Raw genomic sequence first — 23,085 nt, forward strand, 5'->3', positions numbered from 1 at the left:
GCGGCCGCCGACAAGCCAGGAGGCTCCGGCAAGCAGTACTACAAGATCCACCGCACCAAGGGCCATGACGTACAGAACTGCCGGCAGGTAGAGCTGCTTGCCAAGAAGCAGAAAGCCGAGTATGAGCGGTGGGACAAGGAGAAAGGCCCAGATGGTGCCGAGGGATCCGGCAAGAAGCGTGGCGGCCAAGGAGGCCGCCGCGGCAAGGATAATCAGCAAGAGAGGCCCGCCCGGGGTCGCGACAAGAAGCAGGAAGACAATGATCATGACGAGGAAAACGAGTCCGGCGACCACGAGTTTCAGAAAGCCACAGAGGCCATGTGCGTCGATGGTGGCGCCTCGCTGCATACGTCCCACCGCCAAATCAAGCAGTGGACGCGTGAGATTACGGCGGTGGAGCCATCATTTGACGCACGGAGGCCGCTGAAATGGTCCAGCACGCCCATCATCTTCGACACCGAGGACCACCCCGACCACACTACTGCGGTAGGGTGCTTGCCATTGTTGGTTTCGCCAATAATCCGCAACCTCAAGGTGACAAAGATGTTGGTTTACGACGGGGCCGGCCTGAACTTGATCTCGCCTATTGTGGTCAAAAGGCTACAGATCCCTGATGGAGACCACGAGGAAACGGGCACGTTCCAAGGGGTTAACCCGGGGAGGAGCCAGCCAAAGTGAAAGGTCACGCTACTCGTGACATTCGGAGGCGAGTTGAACCACATGACGGAAAGGATTGTTTTCAATGTAGCCGAGATCCCCTTGCCTTACAACGGGATCCTCGGCCGCCCAGCACTAGCCAAGTTCATGGCGGCTTCACACTACGCCTACAACATGCTAAAGATGCCCGGGCCAATGAACATCATCACCGCCCCCTCCGACAAGAAAGATGCACTGATCTGCGCCGACCAACTCTACTGGGAAGTAGTTGCAGCAGCTGCCGCTAAGGCACCTGCTCCTGCCGACGGAGCCCCGAGGGGGGAGAAGACCGGCGAGACCTCCTGCACCCACTCCGGCAAGCGTACCTCTTCGGAGTGTCGCGCTCCCGTTGAGAATGTGCCAGAGAGCTCTGCCGGCAGGAGCAAGAAGTCCAGAGCCACACCACCAGAGACCAAGAAGGTGCCTGTCAAGAAGGATGGCACGGGGGGAGCTTTTACCATAAGCTCCACCCTCGACGGCAAATAGGAAAGCGAGCTCGTCGCCTTCCTGCGGGCGAATGTCGATGTGTTTGCATGGCAAGCCTCTGACATCCCCGGCGTTCCCAGGGAGGTGATTGAGCACCACCTTGCTGTCTGTCCTCATGCGCAGCCCGTCAAGCAGAAGGTCAGGAAGCAAGCTCTAGAGAGGAAGGAGTTCATCACGGAGGAAATCAAGAAAGCTAGAGGCGGCAGGCTTGGTGAGAGGAGTACTCCATCCGACGTGGTTGGCCAATCCAGTAGTAGTGCGCAAGGCAAATGGGAAGTGGAGTCTGTGTATCGATTACACAGACATCAATGAGGCCTGCCCAAAGGATCCCTTCCTATTACCGTGCATCGATCAGATTGTTGACTCCATGGCTGGGTGTGACCTGTTATCATTCCTTGACTCCTACTCAGGATACCACCAGATCTTCATGGCAAAAGAAGATGAGGAAAAGACAGCATTCATCACCCCATGTGGTACATATTGCTTTTTACGGATGCCTTTCGGGTTGAAGAGTGCTGGCTCAACCTTTGCAAGAGCAGTCCAAATTGGGTTTGAACCCCAGCTACATAGAAATATGGAAGCTTATATGGATGACATAGTAGTCAAAACCAAGGACAAAGCAACGCTTATGCAAGATCTGGAGGAAACATTCGGAAACCTGCGCAAGATCAATCTCAAATTGAACCCTGAGAAGTGTGTCTTCGGTGTCCCGTCCGGCAAGCTTCTCCGTTTCTTTGTGTCGCAGCACGGAATTGAGGCAAACCCAGACAAGATTAGGGCCATCGAGCAGATTGAGGCACCCAGATGGATCAAGGACGTGCGTCGGCTCACTGATTGCGTTGCCGCCATGAGCAGATTCATCTCCAAATCCGCGGAGCCTGCCCTCCCTTTTTCAAGATCTTAAAGAAGATGGGCCCAGTGGAGTGGACCCCAGAGGCCAAGGCGGCATTGCAAGACTTGAAGAAGTACCTCTCCTCTGCCCCGGTGCTGGTTGCGCCCAAACCACAATAACCGTTGCTGCTATATCTAGCGGCAACAAACCAAGTGGTTAGCGCCGCATTGGTGGTGCAGAGAGAGGTCAACGAGGAGACAGCAGCAGCGGCAGAGTCAACGGTTGGCGGGCCAGAACCCTCCCGGGCAGGGCTCGGTCCCGGCAAGACTAAGTCCCCAGCAGGGCTCAGTCCCGACAACACTGGCGCCAGTGCAACAGGACCCGCATGGCCAGGTGAAGTGGCGCAAAGGAAGAAGAAGGTGCAGCACCCGGTTTACTTCGTCAGCTCCCTCTTGCAGGGAGCTAGGTCGAGGTATTCAGGTGTGCAAATATTGCTCTTCGGCCTCCTTATGGCCTCGAGGAAGCTGCGCCACTACTTCCAAGCGCACGAGATCACCATCGTTACCCGCCTTCCATTGCAACGAATACTGCATAACCCAGATGCAACAGGAAGGATCGTGGAATGGGCCCTGGAGCTGTCAAGTTTTGGTCTAAAGTATGAAAGCACCTCGACGATTCAGAGAAGAGTCTTGGCGGAATTTGTTGCGGAATGGACCTCGACGCCTGACAAAGAGGTACAAGAGACTACTCTCCCCAGCGAGGAAACAAGCGGCAACTGGAGCATGTACTTTGATGGGGCCTTTTCGCTGCAAGGTGCTGGTGCTGGTGTGCTGCTTGTCGCACCGACCGGAGAGCACCTCAAGTACGTCATCCAAATGCACTTCCCCCAGGTTTGCTTGCCGGTCTCAGGATCGCGGCGGACCTCGGAGTTAAAAAGCTCATCGTCAGGGCGACTTGCAACTCGTCGTCAGGCAGGTCAACAAAGATTATCAAAGCCCGTTGATGGAAGCTTATGTAGATGGGGTGAGGAAACTGGAGGAGCGCTTTGACGGTATACAAGCGGAGCATGTCCCTCGGACGGAGAACAACATCGCTGACTACCTATCAAAGCACGCTGCCCTCAATCTACATGTGGAACCAGGTACTTTTGTTCTTCGGTTAACTCAACCATCCGTTGAGCCGTCGACCGGGCAGAACAAGCGGAGGAAGCTAGGCTCCGGCAAGTACTTCCCCAACGAGCTCCCCGGAGCCGCCGGCGAAGATGTTGTCATGGATGCTGATCCTGCCGCGGGACAACCGACTCCGGCACGACCTCAGGTCATGGCCGTGGAGACGGACGCTCCCGTGGCAGAAGAGATGCCTTTGGTCCTTGTCGTCGAGCCACAGGCTCCGGCATGGGCGCAGCACACCGTCTGATTCCTTCATAGAGGAGAGCTTCCTGAGGAGCAGGAAGAGGCAGAAAGAGTAGCCCGCCGGTCTGCTCTGTATCAATTCGTTGATAACGTATTGTACAGAAAAAGACCGAATGGGGTGAAATTGAAGTGCATCTCCTGGGAGGAAGGACTAAAGTTGTTGGCAGAGATACATGGAGGCATATGTGGCTCCCACATAGGGTCAAGGGCCCTTGCCAGCAAGGCTTTTCGGCAAGGTTTCTTCTGGCCCAACTCCCTCCAGGATGCGACGGCACTCGTAACCAAGTGCGAAGCGTGCCAGTTCCATTCAAAGAAGCTTCATCAACCAGCTCAAGCCCTTCAAACTATCCCTTTCGCCTGGCCCTTCTCGGTCTGGGGGCACAACATATTGGGCCCCTTCCCCCGTGCTGTCGGGGGCTTTGAGTACTTGTACGTCGCAATTGACAAGTTCATAAAGTGGCCAGAAGTGGAAGCAGTGAGGAAGGTGACAGCACAGTCAGCCATCAAGTTCTTCAAGGGACTAGTGTGCCATTTTGGGATACCCAACAGGATCATCACTGACAATGGCACACAGTTCACAAGCCATGCCTTCATGCAATACATTGAGGATCTCGGTAGCAGGGTCTGTTTTGCCTCCGTGGCACATCCACAGAGCAACGGCCAAGCGGAGAGAGCAAATGCTGAAGTCCTGCGAGGCTTAAGAACGAAGACTTTTGACAGGCTGCGCAAAAGTGGAAGGCGCTGGATTGATGAGTTGCGGCGGTTCTTTGGTCGATCAGAACAACGCCAAATCGAGCCACCGGCCAGACACCCTTTTCCCTGGTCTACGGGGCAGAAGCATTTCTCCCCACGGAACTCATATACGGGTCACCTCGAGTGCTCGCTTATGATGAGCTTGAGCAAGAGCGATTGCGGCAAGATGACGCAACGCTCCTTGAGGAAGAACGTCTCCGGGCGGCTGTGAGAGCAGCACGCTACCAGCAAGCCTTGCGCCGCTACCATAGCAGCAAGGTTCATGCCCAGAGCTTTGAGGAAGGCGACCTTGTTCTTCGGCACGTTCAGTCAGCCAAGAATTCCAACAAGTTGACGCCAAAGTGGGAAGGCCCTTATCGGGTAACACGAGTCACCAGGCCCGGCGCAGTCCGGCTGGAGACCGAAGATGCCATTCCAGTGAGCAACTCCTGGAACATCGAGCATCTCCGCAAGTTTTACCCATAAGGCGCGGCTGCCGGGCCTCCCAGCAAGCCACCCTTTTGTACAAGCCTTGCCGGCAAGGCATGTAACCCTTTGTACAAAGCCAGGTGCAGATCTTGAGCATAAATAAACGAAGCGATGGCGCCCTAAGTTATAGCATGCATGCTAGGTTGAGTCTCTTCCTTGGTTAGGGTTGATAGTGCTTGGTGGCGGCTAACCCCTAGCTTAGAGGTCGAGTGCGCGTCCCTCTGTTCTTCTCTGTCTTCTTTGGTTCGCAGGGCACATAAGTATTCTTGATGAGCTATTTCGGAACAAAGGGGATGGACCGGCGTCTGGGCCCCGGCAAGCCAGAGTTGTCGGGGGCTGCAAGAATAAGGATCCATCCGCGGCAAGCCAAGGTTGCCAGGGGCTGCAGATCCAGATAAGTTCTCTATCCTCTATCATGTATTTCGTTATGGACTGGGATACGTGAAACCTCGTTTTATCCCTAGGCTACCGTGCTCCCCTTTTTCCGTACCCTAGGACTATCTCCTAGGGCCGAATTCGGTCGTAGCTGCGGCAGCAAGGAAATGAAATGAAGAGCCTAAGCCCACCTCATCCCTGCCTTCGCCAAGGGCGTGAGAAAGGTCGAGCAGAGTGGGGGGCGGCAAGGCCTGTTGCCGGGCGAAAAAACGTTTATCTTAAAAAATAACGAGGATTCGCTCCTTGTCGGGGGTTCCACCCACGAACGAAAAAACCCAGCAAACATCCCTTTTTCATTAAAAAAACATCCCGTACAGGTACAGTTCATACGAAATGAAGAACAGGAGCAAGGGGATTACAAGTTCTAAGTTTGACAAAGGCCCGAAGGCTTACAAGACTAAAAAGAGATAAGGTGCCCGTAATCCCTTTCTTGTCCCTCTCCTCAGGAAATGAAACAAGAAGGCAAAAGGGCAAAAGGGGCGCCTAGGCAAGCTACGAGTGGCAGAAGACACCAAGAGAACATCTCGGTGGCCGTCCAAAGGCTGGATGGTGATGGCGGCGCCGGAGGAAGAGCTCGAAGACAAGGCAGCAGGACGTCAATATGTGACGAAGGCTTCGGTGCCCGCGTACTCCGACTTGGCGGCCTTGCCGCCCGCCCTCTTCCTCTTCCACAGCCTCCCCACGCCAGCGGCCCAAGGAGGCGACCCCGAGAAGTTCAAGGAGCCGGCGACACAGATGATGGGGTCGCCAGTGCCACCCGGAGCGGCACTCGACACCTAGTCGGACCCTTCATCCTGCCGCTCGCTACACTCGTTGTCGCTGCCGCTGTCCTCCTCATCACCCTAGCTCGAGGAGGAATCTTCATCGTTAGAGGAGCTCTCCACGCAGCACCTCACGCGAGTCTCGAAGTGCCCGAAGATCTTGACGGAGAGGAGGCCACCCTCCATTAATTTGAAATGGAGAGTGAGCCTGAGGGAGTCCTGGACTAGGGGGTGTCCGGATAGCCGGACTATCATCATCGGCCAGACTCCAAGACTATGAAGATACAAGATTGAAGACTTCGTCCCGTGTCCGGATGGGACTTTCCTTGGCGTGGAAGGCAAGCTTGGCGATACGGATATGTAGATCTCCTACCATTGTAACCGACTCTGTGTAACCCTAGCCCTCTCCGGTGTCTATATAAACCGGAGGGTTTTAGTCCGTAGGACGAACAACCATTACAACAATCATACCATAGGCTAGCTTCTAGGGTTTAGCCTCCTTGATCTCGTGGTAGATCCACTCTGGTACTACCCAAATCATCAATATCAATCAAGCAGGAGTAGGGTTTTACCTCCATCGAGAGGGCCCGAACCTGGGTAAAAACATCGTGTCCCTTGTCTCCTGTTACCATCTGCCTAGACGCACAGTTCGGGACCCCCTACCCGAGATCCGCCGGTTTTGACACTGACATCCGTGATTTCATTGAGAGTTCCTCTGTGCCGTCGCGATGAGGAAGGATGCCTCTTCCCGTCTTTAAAGACGGAAGCATCACCGAAGGAGCTTTGTCCATCGGCCAAACTATCCGGCTAGGTGGTTTTCTCATGACCGCCTGTTCGGCCGCCACGTCGACAATGACCCCTCGGGTTATCGAAAGCAACATTCACGTCAGCTAGGAATTCGCCGAGCAGCTGGATCCAATGGAGCTCTCTTCCGTAAATGAGCTCTTGGATCGCATTGCCGCCCTGGGAGTCGCCACAGACTACAATCAGATTGGCCTTAAAACCGATCTGAGAGAGATTAACTCTCCCCAGGTTACCCACCATATTGCGGTGGTAGAGGAACAAAGCGGCGACTCTTCTTTTGTACTAAAAACTAGTTATGTCCGGACTCCCGAACCCTCCATGCCGGATTCCCGCGGAGGGACGGACGTCGTTCAAGCGCTGAACTTGAAGTCAGGCGTCGGACCAGACTCATTGGACAACGTCCAGCAATCCAAGCTTCCAAATTCGGAAACTTTCCGGCCCTTGAGCCCCGAGATGGGTAGGGTTCCGGACTCAATTCCACCCACCCACCCAGACATATGCGATCTATCTCAAATCCGGCAAGAGCCCGCTGAAACAGTACATCATTACTGGGCCAGATTCCTCCTGGTTATGGACAGGATAAAAGACTGCCGTGAGGAAAATGCAATTTCAATTTTATGCAATAATTGCACGGATGAGGGAATCTTGAACTCCGTCATTCGTGGTGAAATTACATGCTTCGCCGACCTGGCGTCCATAGTACGAAAGTACTGTGCGATGGAGAGTTTCCGGAAAACCGAAACTAAGTTTTGGGACAATCCGGCCCCGAATACAACCCTAGTCCGAAACAAAAGGGTGCATCACACTTAGGCACCAGGTACAAAAACCAAAAAGCAAAAACCCCATAAAGGGCACGGAACCGTACTGGAGGGATGGCTCAGCAGACCCTCTAAAATTCACAGTACAGAAGACGCCACTCCAACACATAGCCTTCGAGCATGTTGGATACTGCGGCAGGTGGCCAAAAGTGGCGAAGAGCTTCTAGCCCGGAGAACCACTCCAACAGTACTAGTACGGTGTCAACAGTCTTCGAGACTTTCGCATCAAATAATATGCGGAAACGAACAATCCGCAGCCTCGCCAAAGTCTACCAAGTAGCAACAACAAATCCATGGAGCGACACGGCCATCACCTTCAACGCCAGCGATGAACCTAAATTCCGAACAGCCCGAGCACCAGCCGCATTGGTCCTCAGTCCAATAGTGGACGGCTTTCGTCTTACCAAGGTACTCATGGATGGCGGCAGCGGATTAAACCTCATCTATGAGGAAACTCTTCAAAACATGGAAATAGACTGGAGCCGCATTGAGCGAAGCAGCATAACCTTTAGAGGAATAATCCCTAGCCGGGAAGCACGCTGCACAGGAAAAATCACACTTGATGTGGTGTTCGGCTCACCGGACAATTACAGGTCTGAGGAGGTCACGTTCCAAGTGGCCCCGTTCAGCAGCGGATATCACGCTATATTAGGACGAGAGGCATTCACAATTTTTCAAGCCATACCCCATTACGGGTACATGAAGCTTAAGATGCCCGGGCCCAGCGGAATAATCACTCTTGTCAGTGATCCGAACACAGCACTCCGCGCTGAAAACAAGACAGCCGCACTAGCCCTAGAGGCACTATCTGAAGCCTTAGCGGCAGAGGAGCTCATGGCGCTACGCTCCGCGGTGAATAGTGACGATGTGATACTCGATAAGAGGTCCAAGTCCACCTCTTTTAAACCAGCGGATGAAATAGTCAAATTTCAAGTCCATCCAACGGACCCAACAAAGACGGCCTCCATTGGGGCATAGTTAAACCCTGATGTAGACGCCGCACTGCGAGAATTCCTTCGGGAGAATTGGGACATCTTCGCCTGGCACCCTTCAGATATGCCAGGATCCCACGCAGATTGGCAGAACACAGCCTAAACATCCTAAAAGGATTCAAGCCAGTCAAACAGGCTCTTCGGCGATTTTCCGAACCCAAAAGACAGGCAATGGGAGAGGATCTAGCACAACTATTGGAAGCCGGATTCATCAGAGACATCAAACATCCGGACTGCCTAGCAAACCTGGTAATGGTACCAAAGAACGACAAATCTTGGCGCCTATGTGTCGATTTTAAAGACCTCAACAAGGCTTGTCCAAAGGATCCTTTCCCCCTTCCCCGCATCGATCAAATAATCGATGCTACTGCAGGGCATGATTCATTGTGCTTCCTCGACGCATACTCTGGCTACCATCAAATCAAGATGGCGGAGGCGGACCAAGCCGCAACAGCATTCATTACTCCATATGGACCATTCTGCTTCAACATGATGCCCTTCGGACTCAAAAACGCCGGCGCAACATATCAGCGCATGATTCAGACATGTCTGGCTACCCAGATCGGCAAAACAGTAGAGGCATACATAGACGATGTGGTCGTCAAGACCAAACACGTCGAAACTCTAGTAGACGACTTGAGGCTCACATTCGATAACCTCCGAGCATATGACATAAAGCTGAACCCGAAAAAATGCGTTTTCGGCATACCAGCCAGAAAGCTCCTGGGCTTCATTGTATCCGGTAGAGGAATTGAAGCAAACCCAGCCAAGATCCGAGCTCTGTCACAACTGGATATTCCAAAAGACCTCAAACAAATACAAAAATTGACTGGATGCGTGGCAGCTCTAAGCCGCTTTATCTCCCGTTTAGGAGAAAAGGCTTTGCCCCTCTATCGCCTCCTCAGGCGCATTGAACACTTCGAGGGGACGGATGCCGCCACGGACGGACTCAAAGAAATAAAGGCCATACTGGCAACAAATCCGGTCCTGGCCACGCCTAACCTGGGCGAACCCATGTTATTATATATCGCGGCAACACATCAAGTTGTCAGTGCGGTCCTCATCGTCGAACGAAAACAGAAGGACACAAATTCCCTCTTCAAAAGCCAGTGTACTACGTATCCACTATCTTAACTCCATGCAAGTCCCGGTACCCGCATTATCAAAAGATAGCGTATGCAGTGTTTATGGCATCCTGGAAGCTGCGACACTACTTTCAAGAGTCTTCGATAACAGTAGCCTCCAAGGTACCCCTCAATGACATTATAAACAACCGCGACGCGACGGGCAGGATTGCAAAATGGGCCATTGAGCTCTTACCATTCGACATAACTTATAAACCTCGGCGAGCTATAAAGTCGCAAGTCTTGGCTGACTTCATCGCCGAATGGACTGAAGCCGAACTCCCTAAAGAGTACGGCGCATACTCCAATTGGATTATGCACTTCGACGGCTCCAAAATGTTGGCCGGCTTGGGGGCTGGCGTCGTATTGACGTCCCCAACCGGAGACACAGTCCAATACGTACTTTAGATAATGTACACGGACTCCAACAATGCAGCCGAATACGAGGCCCTCCTACATGGTCTCTGGATGGCAACCTCCATGGGCATTCAGCGCTGAGAGGTGCGCGGGGATTCAAACCTTGCAATATCCCAAGTAAATGGAGACTTTGACGCCAAGAATCCGAAAATGGCAGCCTATCGTAACGCTGTCCTAAAAATGTCAGCTCGGTTCGAAGGACTCGAATTCCACCACGTAGCCCAGGATAATAACCAAGCAGCCGACGTGTTGGCACACATCGGCGCGAAACGCGACGCTGTCCCTCAAAACATCTTCCTGGAACGGCTCTTTAAGCCATCCGTACTATGGGAAGAGGAGTCCGGAAATAACAACCCGGAAGCAACCGCACCACCCAACACAGAACAATCTGACATAATTGGCGGTCCAGCCGAGGAAATAACACCTTCAGCCCACGAAATAATGGCAGTAATTGCCCCGTGGACAGAACCATTCCTAGCCTACTTAATTAGGCAGGAACTTCCCGAAGACCAAAATGAGGCCCGCTGCATAGTTCGGCGATCTAAAGCCTACAAGGTCCACGAGGGAGAACTTTATAAGAAAAGCACAACCGGAGTCCTTCAAAGGTGCATCTCCGAAGAGGAAGGGCGAAACCTTCTGGCTGAAATTCACGCCGGACTAGGCGGACACCACGCTGCAGCCCGGGCCCTCGTAGGCAAGGCCTTCCGTAGAGGATTCTATTGGCCGACGGCCCGGGCAGATGCTCAGGACTTAGTCCAACGATGCGTCGGTTGTCAGCTCTTTGCTAATCAGAGCCACATGCCACCCACCGCCCTCAAAACTATACCCATCACCTGGCCGTTCGCGGTCTGGGGGCTTGACAAGGTTGGACCCCTTAAAGGGGGAACCCACAAGCAAAAGTACCTATTGGTCATGGTGGACAAATTCACCAAATGGATAGAGGCCAAGCCAGTTAAAACGGCTGAATCCGGACCAGTTATAGACTTCATATCCGGGGTAGTACACTGTTATGGCGTCCCCCACAGCATCATCACCGATAACGGCACAAACTTCACGGCCGACGAGGTTAAACTCTGTTGCAAAAATATAGGCATTAAGCTCGACTACGCTTCAGTCTATCATCCTCAAACCAATGGACAAGTTGAACGAGCAAATGGTCTAATAATGAGCGGCATCAAGCCCAGACTAGTGCGGTCCCTCATGGAATCTAACACGCACTGGGTAGAGGAGCTCGACTCCGTACTCTGGGGGCTGCGGACCATGCCGAACCGGACTACCGGATTCACACCATTCTTTATGGTATACGGCGCGGAGGCAGTTCTGCCCTGCGATATAATTCATGACTCACCTCGAGTGCGCATTTACGAAGAAAGAGAGGCGGAGTTGGATCGGCAGGACAGCTTGGACGCACTAGAGGAGGAGCGCGACGTGGCAAAGGCTCGTTCCGCATTCTATCAGCAGCAGGCTCGAAGATACCAAAGCAGGGAAGTACGGGCTAAAACTTACAATATTGGCGAACTGGTTCTACACCTGCCGGACAAGAAAAAGGACAAACTCAAGCCCAAATGGGAAGGTCCCTTCATCATCAACCAAGTCCTGACCGGCGGAGCATACCGTCTGCGAAACGCATCGGACAACCGACTCGAGCCGAACCCGTGGAACGCAGCCCGCCTCCGAAGATTCTACGCCTAGCACCGGACTCAGAGTTCGTCTCCTTCCCCCGTCCACATTTTATACTTCAGTTGCCTTTTGTCTCTCTTTTATCCAACCTTTTTTTATATATATATAAAGCCCTGGAGGGCAGATTTGCGCATTGTTCGCACACACTTGATGTGCTACCCGCACTCATTATACCTGGGGGCTTCTTTAAACAGAAGCTTACTTATACGGGCTTCATGCCCAAAACATGTGTCAAACTTCCGCATGTACCTTTTACTCACCATTATATGCATCAATATGACTTAAGTTTTGGCCAAGCTGGGTTGCCTAGCTCCTGTGCTTACCGCTACGTTCCCGATTGTTTGGCTAGGAGGTAAAGGGAGCACCTCTGCAATTGTTACTGCCGGGTCAGCCGGATGTGTACCTCAGACTGGGTGAAGCCGAAAGCTAGCGTTCTTAAGAGAATATTCGGTCGGTGACTTGAAAGATGATTTTTTACCTATTTATTTATCTGCCCCCAGATGTTTTCCTGCTCTTTTCGCAGTCCGGACATGCACTTTAGGGCATGCCTCCCAGGGAAAGGAACCCTTAACGGAACTATTCTTCCTGGAAGATGTTTCTTACTAACCATGTAATATAACATAACTAGTTGGGCACTTGTCTGATAAAGCACTAATGACCCCTATGCTTGGTCTCCATGCATGCCCCGGTTTTTTCATAACCGAGAAGGTATTCGGACACACTCCGGACTCTAGGGTCCCGAGGTCGAAGAGAAAAGGTCGGCAAAGACAAACGATCTACAATCCGGCTAGAAGGCATTTTACATGTCATTTTAAATACATCATCAAATTGACTGACTATACTCCTCCTCAATCCCGTCTAACAGGCTGTCTAATTTACAGTCCCGTTGGGAATACTTAGCGGCCAACTCTACTTGGCCGTACACTAAGCTCACAGGGATCTCCTTCCCATTGGGCCCCACAGGTCTGACCTCGGGAAGGAAGTCCTGGACTAGGGGGTGTCCGGACGATGATAGTCCGGCTGTCCGGACACCCCCTAGTCCAGGACTGAGGGAGTCCTGGACTAGGGGGTGTCCGGACAGCCGGACTATTATCGTCCGCCGGACTCCAAGACTACGAAGATACAAGATTGAAGACTCTGTCCCGTGTCCGGATAGGACTTTCCTTGGCGTGGAAGGCAAGCTTGGCAATATGGATATGTAGATCTCCTACCATTGTAACCGACTCTGTGTAACCCTAGCCTCCTCCGGTGTCTATATAAACCGGAGGGCTTTAGTCCGTAGGACACAACATACATCACAACAATCATACCATAGGCTAGCTTTAGGGTTTAGCCTCCTTGATCTCGTGGTAGATCCACTCTTGTACTACCCATATCATCAATATTAATCAAGCAGGACGTAGGGTTTTACCTCCATCAAGAGGGCCCGAACCTGGGTAAAACATTGTGTCCCTTGTCTCCTGTTACCATCCGCCTGGACGCACAGTTCGGGACCCCCTACCGGAGATCCGCCGGTTTTCACAGCGACATTGGTGCTTTCATTGAGAGTTCCTCTGTGTTGTCACCGATAGGCTCGATGGCATCTTCAATCAACAATGCTGTCCAGGGTGAGACTTTTCTCCCCGGACAGATCTTCGTATTCGGCGGCTTCACACTGCGGGCTAATTCACTTGGCCATCTAGAGCAGATCGAAAGCTACGCCCCTGGCCATCAGGTCAGATTCGGAAGCCTAAACTTCACAGCCGACATCCGCTGGGACTTGATCTTCGACGGGCTCGAGCCAAAGCCAAGCGCGCCGCACTGTTGCGATGGGCATGATCTAGCTCTGCTGCCGAACAGTGCCTTGGTGGCCACACACGAATCCGCTTCGGCCCTTAGTCCGGAGCCGATCGCCCAGATCGAGGGCCAGTGGATGGACACCACCTCGGGGGCTTCAACTTCCACGGCGATGGAGCCAAACACTAACCTTGTCCCTCGCGAAACTCGTGATTCCGAGGTGCCGGACTCCTTGCCGGACTCCGGACCTCCCGCGCCTCTGCCAATCGAATCGGATTGGGCGCCGGTTATGGAATTCACCGCCGCGGACATCTTCCAATACTCGCCCTTTGGCGACATCCTAAATTCGCTAAAGCATCTCTCGCTATCGGGAGAGTCCTGGCCGGACTATGGCCAGGATGGTTGGGATACGGACGACGAAGAAATTCAGAGCCCACCCACCACCCACTTTGTAGCCACTGTCGACGATCTTACCGACATGCTAGACTACGACTCCGAAGACATCGACGCTATGGACGACGATGCCGGAGACGAACAAGAACCAGTGCCTACAGGGCACTGGAAGACCACCTCGTCATACGACATATACATGGTGGACACACCAAAGGACGGGGACGGCGAAGAAGTAGCGGAGGCAGATTCCTTAAAGAAACAGCCCAAGCGCCGGTGTCAGCGGCGCCGCTCTAAATCCCGCCACAACAAGAATGGAGATTCCGGCACAGGAGATAATAATACCCCAGAGAGTGCCGAAGATAATCCTCTCCAGCAAGACTCAGCGCAGGAGGACGCAGAAGCAAGCCCCCACGAGAGGGCGGCAGACGAAGAGGTCGAGGATTATAACTATGTACCTCCCTCCGAAGACGAGGCAAGCCTCAACGACGACGAATTCGTCGTGCCCGAGGATCCCGTCGAACAAGAGCGTTTTAAACGCAGGCTTATCGCCATGGCAAATAGCTTAAAGAAAAATCAGCAGCAGCTTCAAGCTGATCAGGACCTGCTGGCCGATCGATGGACCGAGGTCCTCGCGGCCGAAGAGTTTAAGCTCGAACGCCCCTCCAAAAGCTACCCCAGACGCAAGTTGCTCCCTCGATTAGAGGAGGAAGCATACATACCTTCATCACCAGCGCACGATACGGCCGACCGACCACCCCGTGGTCGCGACAGAGAGGCATCCAGACCCTCCACAAAGACCGTACCCCGGCATCGCTCCAAAAGTACGAAGCCAAGAGGGAACGCGCCGGACTTGCGAGACGTATTGGAGGACAAAGCAAGGTAATCCAGATCCATCTACGGATCACGAGGGCGCCCCACGACCAGCGACGAATACCGTCGCGCTGGATACAATAACCCCGGCCGGGCCGAACACAGCAGACAACGCTCTATCGAGCTGCGTCATGATATTGCTCAATATAAAGGCGCCGCACACCCGCTATGCTTCACTGACGAAGTAATGGATCATCAAATCCCTGAAGGGTTTAAACCCGTAAACATCGAATCCTACGATGGCACAACAGACCCCGCGGTTTGGATTGAAGATTATCTCCTTCACATCCATATGGCCCGCGGCGACGATCTCCATGCCATCAAGTACCTCCCACTCAAGCTTAAAGGACCAGCTCGGGATTGGCTTAACAGCTTGCCCGCAGAGTCAATTGGGTGTTGGGAAGACCTGGAAGCCGCATTCCTCGACAATTTCCAGGGCACATATGTGAGGCCACCAGACGCCGATGACCTAAGCCACATAATTCAGCAGCCAGAGGAATCGGCCAGACAATTCTGGACACGGTTCTTGACAAAGAAAAACCAAATCGTCGACTGTCCGGATGCAGAGGCCCTCGCAGCCTTCACCTGGGACAGGAAAAGCCGAAATCCATGGCAGCACTCACATCATTAATGACCCGCTTTTGTGCGGGAGAGGATAGCTGGCTAGCTCGCAGCAACAACCTCAATAAAAATTCTGGCAGTCCGGATACTAAGGACCACAACGGCAGGTCACGTCGAAACAAAAACAAACGCCGCATTAACGGGAATGATAAGGAGGATACGGTAGTCAACGCCGGATTCCGAGGCTCTAAACCCGGTCAGCGGAAGAAGCCATTCAAAAGAACCACTCCGGGTCCGTCCAACTTGGACCAAATACTCGACCGCTTATGCCAGATACATGGCACCCCCGAAAAGCCAGCCAATCACACCAACAGAGATTGCTGGGTGTTCAAGCAGGCAGGCAAGTTCATTGCCGAAAACAATGACAAGGGGCTAAACAGCGACGATGAGGAGGAGACCCGACCGCCGAACAATAGAGGACAGAAGGGTTTCCCCCCACAAGTGCGGATGGTGAACATGATTTACGCAACCCATATACCCAAGAGGGAGAGGAAGCGCGCACTAAGGGACGTCTATGCGATGGAGCCAGTCGCCTCGAAGTTCAATCCATGGTCCTCTTGTCTGATCACTTTCGATCGAAGAGACCATCCGACCAGCATACGCCATGGAGGACTCGCCGCATTGGTTTTAGACCCAATCGTCGATGGATTTCACCTCACGAGAGTCCTGATGGACGGCGGTAGTAGCCTGAACCTGCTTTATCAGGATACAGTGCGCAAGATGGGCATAGACCCCTCAAGGATTAAACCTACAAAGACAACCTTTAAAGGGCTCAGTCACACTGGAAGCCAATTTTCAGAGCGAAGAGTTAATCTTCGACATAGTCCCATTTTGCCGCGGCTATCACGCTCTGCTCGGACGAACCGCGTTTGCAAAGTTCAACGCGGTGCCGCATTATGCATACCTCAAGCTCAAGATGCCAGGCCCTCGTGGAGTCATCACGGTCAACGGAAATACGGAACGCTCCCTCCGAACGGAGGAACATACAGCGGCTCTCGCGGCAGAAGTACAGAGCAGCCTTTTAAGGCAATTTTTGAGTCCAGCCGTTAAACGGCCGGATACAGCAAAACGCGCCCGAAGAAATACCAACCAAGACAACCTGGCACGACCAGAGCACGCGTAGCAATGCGGCCCTAACCCCCGCCCTCGCATGATTGCAAGAACAACCCTCCGCGTACATCATTACACTTTGGAGATACCATGGGCGCAGGGGAAGGGGCACGATCACAATGGACCCAGAGTGCGGCTCGACCACACCAGGGGCTCGCAAGTGCACCACCCTTTTTTATTATTATTTTCCTTCTTTGTATACACAGGACTCCGTTAACCAGAGCCCCTGTCCGGCAGTGAACCTGCCGAACTCACGATGCAACAGCCAGGGAAGAAAGAAGGCTGCGACGAACACTCAGGTGGTCTCAATTACGAGCATTAAATTCGATTATATACACCAAGTCCGCAGCTCATCCCTGGAGGGGGACATGTTTAATTAGTCCAAATCCCTTGCTTACCGCACTATTTGTATCAGTCCGCACTCATAGCAGACTTCCTTTAATAAATAATGCAGCACTTTTCGACTGCAATTACATTACTTTTTATATATATATGTTCATTACAGGACATCTTGCACCCGTATATTTTGGTACGGTCTAATACACCAGGGGCTTATGTTCCCCACATTATGGTGTGATAAGTCCGAACACTTTCATAAGTGCGGCACCCCAAACTTATAGCATTATATGAATCGGCTCCGAATCATGTCTTGGGACAATAGTTGGGTTTGCCCGGCTCCCACGTTTTGGTGCCTTACGTTCCGTTCTGTCGGCTAAGGTGGCACTGGGAGAACCACTGCGATTGCGCCCCGGTTGATCCGGGCGAGCGCCTGAGTGGAGAAAGCTAAAACTGACCGGCATGATAAGGCGAGAGACTGGTCGCTGTTCGAGAGGTCTTTTCGAGTCCTTAAAGACTCACGCCGCTTCGAGCAAAGTTCCGGATAAATGTCCGACGAAGGCGTGGATAGCGCCCCAGATTCGGTCTTCCGAATACCAGGGGCTTCGCCGAAATTTAAAATTATAGAATTCTATGGCTAAGTGAGAGTGTTCAAGCATTATAAGTCCGGTTGCCTCGTTCGTTGTGTTGAGCGCCTCCCTAGATGGACCCAAAAATGGGAACAAGAGCGCTCAAGTTTATCCCGAACACCCCAGCACTCGCGGCTCGGAGGCTGAAGCCAACGACTTGCCATCTCTCAGATTTTATAAACGGCCGCACAGAAGGTAATATTTTAAATTAAACAAACGTTGCTTAATGCGCATATGAACAAAGTTTTCAGCGCACAGAATAATACATAGCGAGTTTACTAAAAAATTACATCTCTGGGGCATTCATCCGCAATATCGCGGGCTCCCTTTAGGACAGTTTTATAATACATTTCGGGCGTACGATACTCCTTGCCCGGTGGCGGCGGATCAGTGAGAAGCTTCTCCGCATCCAGCCTGCCCCAGTGCACCTTTGTGCGGGCAAGGGCCCGACGAGCACCTTCAATACAGGCGGAGCGCTTGATGACCTCCACCCAGGGGCACGCATCCACCAGCCGCCGCACGAGGCCGAAGTAGCTCCCAGGCATGGCCTGTCTAGGCCACAGCCGGACTATAAGGCCCTTCATGGCCTCCTCAGCTACCTTGTGGAGTTCGACCAGCTGCTTCAGCTGGTCGCTTGGGGGCACCGGATGGCCGGCCTCAGCGTACTGAGACTAGAAGACCTTCTCCGTCGAGCTCCCCTCCTCGCCACGATAGAATGCCACGGCATCGGACACACTACGCGGCAGATCTGCAAACGCCCCTGGAGAACTCCGAATGCGGGTAAGTGTCAGGTAGTTTACATTAACATGCTTGCTTTGCATGAAAAATGCCTTACCCGCCGCTATCTTATTTACATCTTCAACCTCCTGAAGGGCCTTACGGGCCTCGGCCTTGGCGGACTTGGCACTTTCGAGAGCCGAGGCAAGCTCGGACTCTCGAGTTTTGGAGTCACGCTCCACGCTCTCATGCTTCTCCATGAGAGCCTGGAGCTCTTGCCGTACTTCCGCCACCTGTGCCTCCTGCTTTTCTCGCTCTGCCCGTTCCGCGGCCGCACCGCATTCGGCCGCGGACACAGCCTCCTTCAGGGCTGCCACCTCGTTCGTGGCCCCTGCAATACCCATATTATCCTTGTTAATTTTATTGCAACCAAAATCCTTTTCTGTAAGGTAACTATTCAAACTGGTGTTACTCACCTTCTTTGTCCTCGAGCTGCTTCTTGGCATGGCCGAGCTCTTGCTCGGACCGCTCGAGATCCTGCTTCAACGCACCGACCTCCGCAGTCAGTGCGGCAGAGATCAGCAGCGCAGCCTGCAAACCCATATTGACATATTTTAAGCAACCCTGCATATATCTTCTTAGATCCTCAGTCCGATTTTTCTTTCTGAACACCAAACTGAGCATCAGGGGCTACTGTCTATGCGGTATTACATTACATAATTATAACTTCTTACCTCAAAGCCTGTTAGAAGGCTGCTGCAGGCTTCGGTCAGCCCGCTCTTGGCGAGCTGAACCTTCTGAATCACCGCACTCATGATAGTGCGGTGTTCTTCCTCGATGGAAGCGCCTTTAAGCGCCTCCAAAAAGTTGTCCGGCGCCTCCGGTTGGACGGAGGTCGCCGGTGTCACAGTCTTGCCCTTCTTTCGAAGGGGCCGCCTGTCGGACTCTGGGACCGCTGCAGGTTCCGATGTAGAGTCCGGCACAAAGTCCGGGAGGCTGCCTGGCGGCGCCTCCGGAGCCTCCTCCTGATGGGTCCCTCTCTGGGATCCCACCTCGGCGTCCTCGTCGGCGCGGGGGGTAGAGGCAGTCGGAAGTGAATCCACATCCGACGGGGCCAACAACCCGCTCGATGAAGCGGGGAGATCATCATCGGCCGGAATGCGGACAGTATGCGGCATTATTAGGACACTAGGTGACGCGATAGAAATTGCATATCAGGGATCCGGATACTTACGATCTCGCCGGAGGCCTGGCCCTTGAAGGCCACTCCTCCTCGCCAACGATGGTGTTGGCGGAACTGTCCGGGGGAATAGTTCTCCCCCTCTTGGACACTTCGGCCTCCCCTATTGGGGAAGCCTTCCTCTTCCTCTCTTCCTCCTCCGGGAGAGAGTCTTCTTCCTCCTCCTCGTCTTCGTGGGAGGAGTCCGCCTCGTCGTCGGACGCTTGATTGCGGGAACTCTTTCGAGTCCCCATGGCCACCTTCTTGGCCTTCTTCTCCGGCACCACGTGCAGTGCCGGAACCAGCAGCCCTGCTAGACGGGCGTTCACTGGGTCTTCTGGCATGGGAGCCGGACAGATGATCTGCTTGGCCTTCTCCATCCATTCCTGCCAAAGGAAAAGAGAGATTGAAACCCTCTTGGAATCAATCTGTTTACCACAAGTGTCCCGTAAAGGGGTTGAATCACTTACCTCGTCAGCTGGATGCTGCGAGCGAAATCCGCGATCTTCCGTCGCGGATGCGGGGGCTTCGGCGCCCTTAAACAGCACCCTCCAGGCACCTTCATACGTCATGTCGAAGAGCCCGCTTAGCGCCTGGTGCTGTTCCGGATTGAACTCCCACAGATTGAATGCCCGTTCTTGGCATGGGAGAATCCGGCGGATGAGCATGACTTGGACCACGTCGACGAGCCTGAGCTTATTGTTCACCAGCTTCTAGATACAGGCTCGGAGTCCCGTCAGCTCCTTCGGATTGCCCCACAACAAGCCCTTCTCTTTCCAGGAGGTGAGCTACGTGGGGATGCCAGATCTGAACTCGGGGGCCGCCGCCCACGTGGGTTCGCGCGGCTCGGTGATGTAGAACCACCCTGATTGCCACCCCTTAACGGAGTCCACGAAGGCCCCTTCGAGCCAAAGGACGTTGGGCAACTTGAGCCAAAGGACGTTGAGCCACGGAGTCCACGAAGGCCCCTCCACATTCCGCTTGCGTGCCCTTTACAACCTTCGGCTTGACGTTGAAGGTCTTGAGCCATAGGCCGAAGTGGGGCCGGATGCAGAGGAAGGCCTCGCACACGACGATAAACGCCGAGATGTTGAGGATGAAGTTCGGCGCCAGATCGTGGAAATCCAGGCCATAATAGAACATGAGCCCCCAGACGAAAGGGTGCAGTGGAAAGCCCAGTCCGCGGAGGAAGTGGGGAAGGAAGACGACCCTCTCATGGGGCCCAGGGGTAGGGATGAGCTGCCCCTCATCGGGCAGCCGATGCGCGATATCGCCGGAAAGGTATCCGGCGCTGCGCAGCTTGGTGATGTGATCCTCCTTGACGGTGGAGGCCAACCATTTGCCTCCCGCTCCGGACATGATCGGAGAAGGTCGAGGCGAGATGCGCGAGCTTGGGCGTTGGAGCTTGAGTGCGTGGAGATGGATAAGCAAAGGAGGAAGAAGGCGTAGGTGAGAAGGTAAATCCTTATCCCTTATATATAGGCGGACGAAGACTATGCGTCCCCCACTGGCCTGGTAAAACTCGCTTATCTCCCAAGCGCCACTATCAATGGCGCGGTTGGGTTACCCACGTCCGTATTAATGAGAATCCCGGAATAAGGGGAACACGATCCCTGCTTCGACAGGACGTGCCAAGGAAACCGCTTCGCTAAACGTGCTGAGGTGGTATAATAAAAAACGATTCAAATAAAGGCTTGGTAGCGGTGTGATGTCATGCCACATAATACGTCAGCAGATTGGACTGGTGTACATTTTATTCTCTCTACGGTGGAATGTGGAATTTATTTTGCAGAGCCGGACACTATCCTGGTGTTCATGATCTTCTCTGGATTATTCAAGGGAGGAACCCGCCTTGCAATGCCGAACATTATGCGCGCCGGACTTATCGTCATTGAAGCCTGGTTCAGGGGCTACTGAGGGAGTCCTGGACTAGGGGGTGTCCGGACAGCCGGACTATTATCGTCCGCCGGACTCCAAGACTACGAAGATACAAGATTGAAGACTCCGTCCCGTGTCCGGATGGAACTTTCCTTGGCGTGGAAGGCAAGCTTGGCAATACGGATATGTAGATCTCCTACCATTGTAACCGACTCTGTGTAACCCTAGCCTCCTCCGGTGTCTATATAAACCGGAGGGCTTTAGTCCGTAGGACACAACATACATCACAACAATCATACCATAGGCTAGCTTTAGGGTTTAGCCTCCTTGATCTCGTGGTAGATCCACTCTTGTACTACCCATATCATCAATATTAATCAAGCAGGACGTAGGGTTTTACCTCCATCAAGAGGGCCCGAACCTGGGTAAAACATCGTGTCCCTTGTCTCTTGTTACCATCTGCCTGGACGCACAGTTCGGGACCCCCTACCAGAGATCCGCCGGTTTTGACACCGACAGATCTCCTTCCCATCGGGCCCCACAGGTCCGACCTCGGTCATGTGGTTTGGATCCGCCTTCTTGTACCGCATCTTCACCATGGCCCAGGCCTCCCTGGCACCTTGACGGCAGGCCGATATCTTCCATAAACGGAAGCGCTACCGCGCTCCCTGAAGATTCTCCGCAAGCTCTCCAAGGCCCTCGGGTAGGGAGGTGGACGGCCATAGGGCTTGGACGACGCCACTCATCGCCTGCCGAACACGTTCAAGCAGTTGCACCAGCTCGGGAAGTTGGTCACCCGTCGAACCGAGCATTTCCTCCTCAGGGCGACCTATGAGCACACCTACAGACATATTTCTGTCAATGGGCTTCCTCGCCGAACTCTTCTTTTCAAAAGAATTCGCTCAAGCACTTACCATAGATGTCGCGACCAAGCCGCCGATTCTCCTTCATGGAGCCAGACAGCTCGGCCCGAACACCTTTCAGCTCTTCCCCAAGCTGGGTGTGGGCATCCTGGAGTTTGTTCCTCTCCTGTTGCACCTTCATAAGCACTCTCTCGCCGACCTCCAGCTGGCGCCGTAGGTGTTGCTTGTCCGGATCCAGTCCGGCAACATCTGCAATATCATTGTCAGACTTATACGCATGCCGCACACCGCTTATCTTTTTGAAATAATGTGTTACCAGGGGGGGGTCTCTGTGTCTCCTCCTGCGGCAGCTAGTGCGGCCTCAAGTTGGGCCTTGCACTCTTGTAACTCCTGGGACAATTGGGTATTCTTCTTTGTAAGATCCTGCATATTAAATGAGCCTCAAATCAGTTACTTTAACTACTTTAAGTCTCGGGGGCTACTGGCATATACAACTATTAAAAACTCTTACCCGTATGTCCGTTACATACTGCTCCGTGGCTCTGGTTAAACCATCTTGAGCAGCACGGAGGTGCGCGTCTCCCGCGTTAAAGGCATTTAACGCCTCGGGGGAGAAACACGCGTCACGAAGAACTGTCCGGCGGCGCCTATGGTTCATGGCGCTCTCCACCTCGGACCTGGTAGCGGACAGCCTGTCGGCATCCTCCGTTGGAGGAGTATCCGGCTCGCGCCTTGCGCTCGCCTCCCCCTCCGGACCAGGTGTTGGAGCCTGGCTGGCGGAGGCTTGGTTGGCAATCTCTCCGGGCATAGTCCGGCGAGCGCTCTTTCTCCTGAAAAAGTCATGAGCATTAATACACCTCCTAGGAATCTTTTCCTAAATAACGGTCGTAAGCTATACCGTTGCGGTGACGTTTCGATTCGCACCGCACCCTTCTTTCGCCTGCAGGGCCGGACTGACCCTTGTTGGTCAGCCGCCGCGGGTTCGGCGTCCCGCC

The sequence above is a fragment of the Triticum aestivum genome, chromosome 3B (genome assembly GCF_018294505.1).
Source record: "Triticum aestivum cultivar Chinese Spring chromosome 3B, IWGSC CS RefSeq v2.1, whole genome shotgun sequence".
Lineage (NCBI taxonomy): Eukaryota > Viridiplantae > Streptophyta > Magnoliopsida > Poales > Poaceae > Triticum > Triticum aestivum.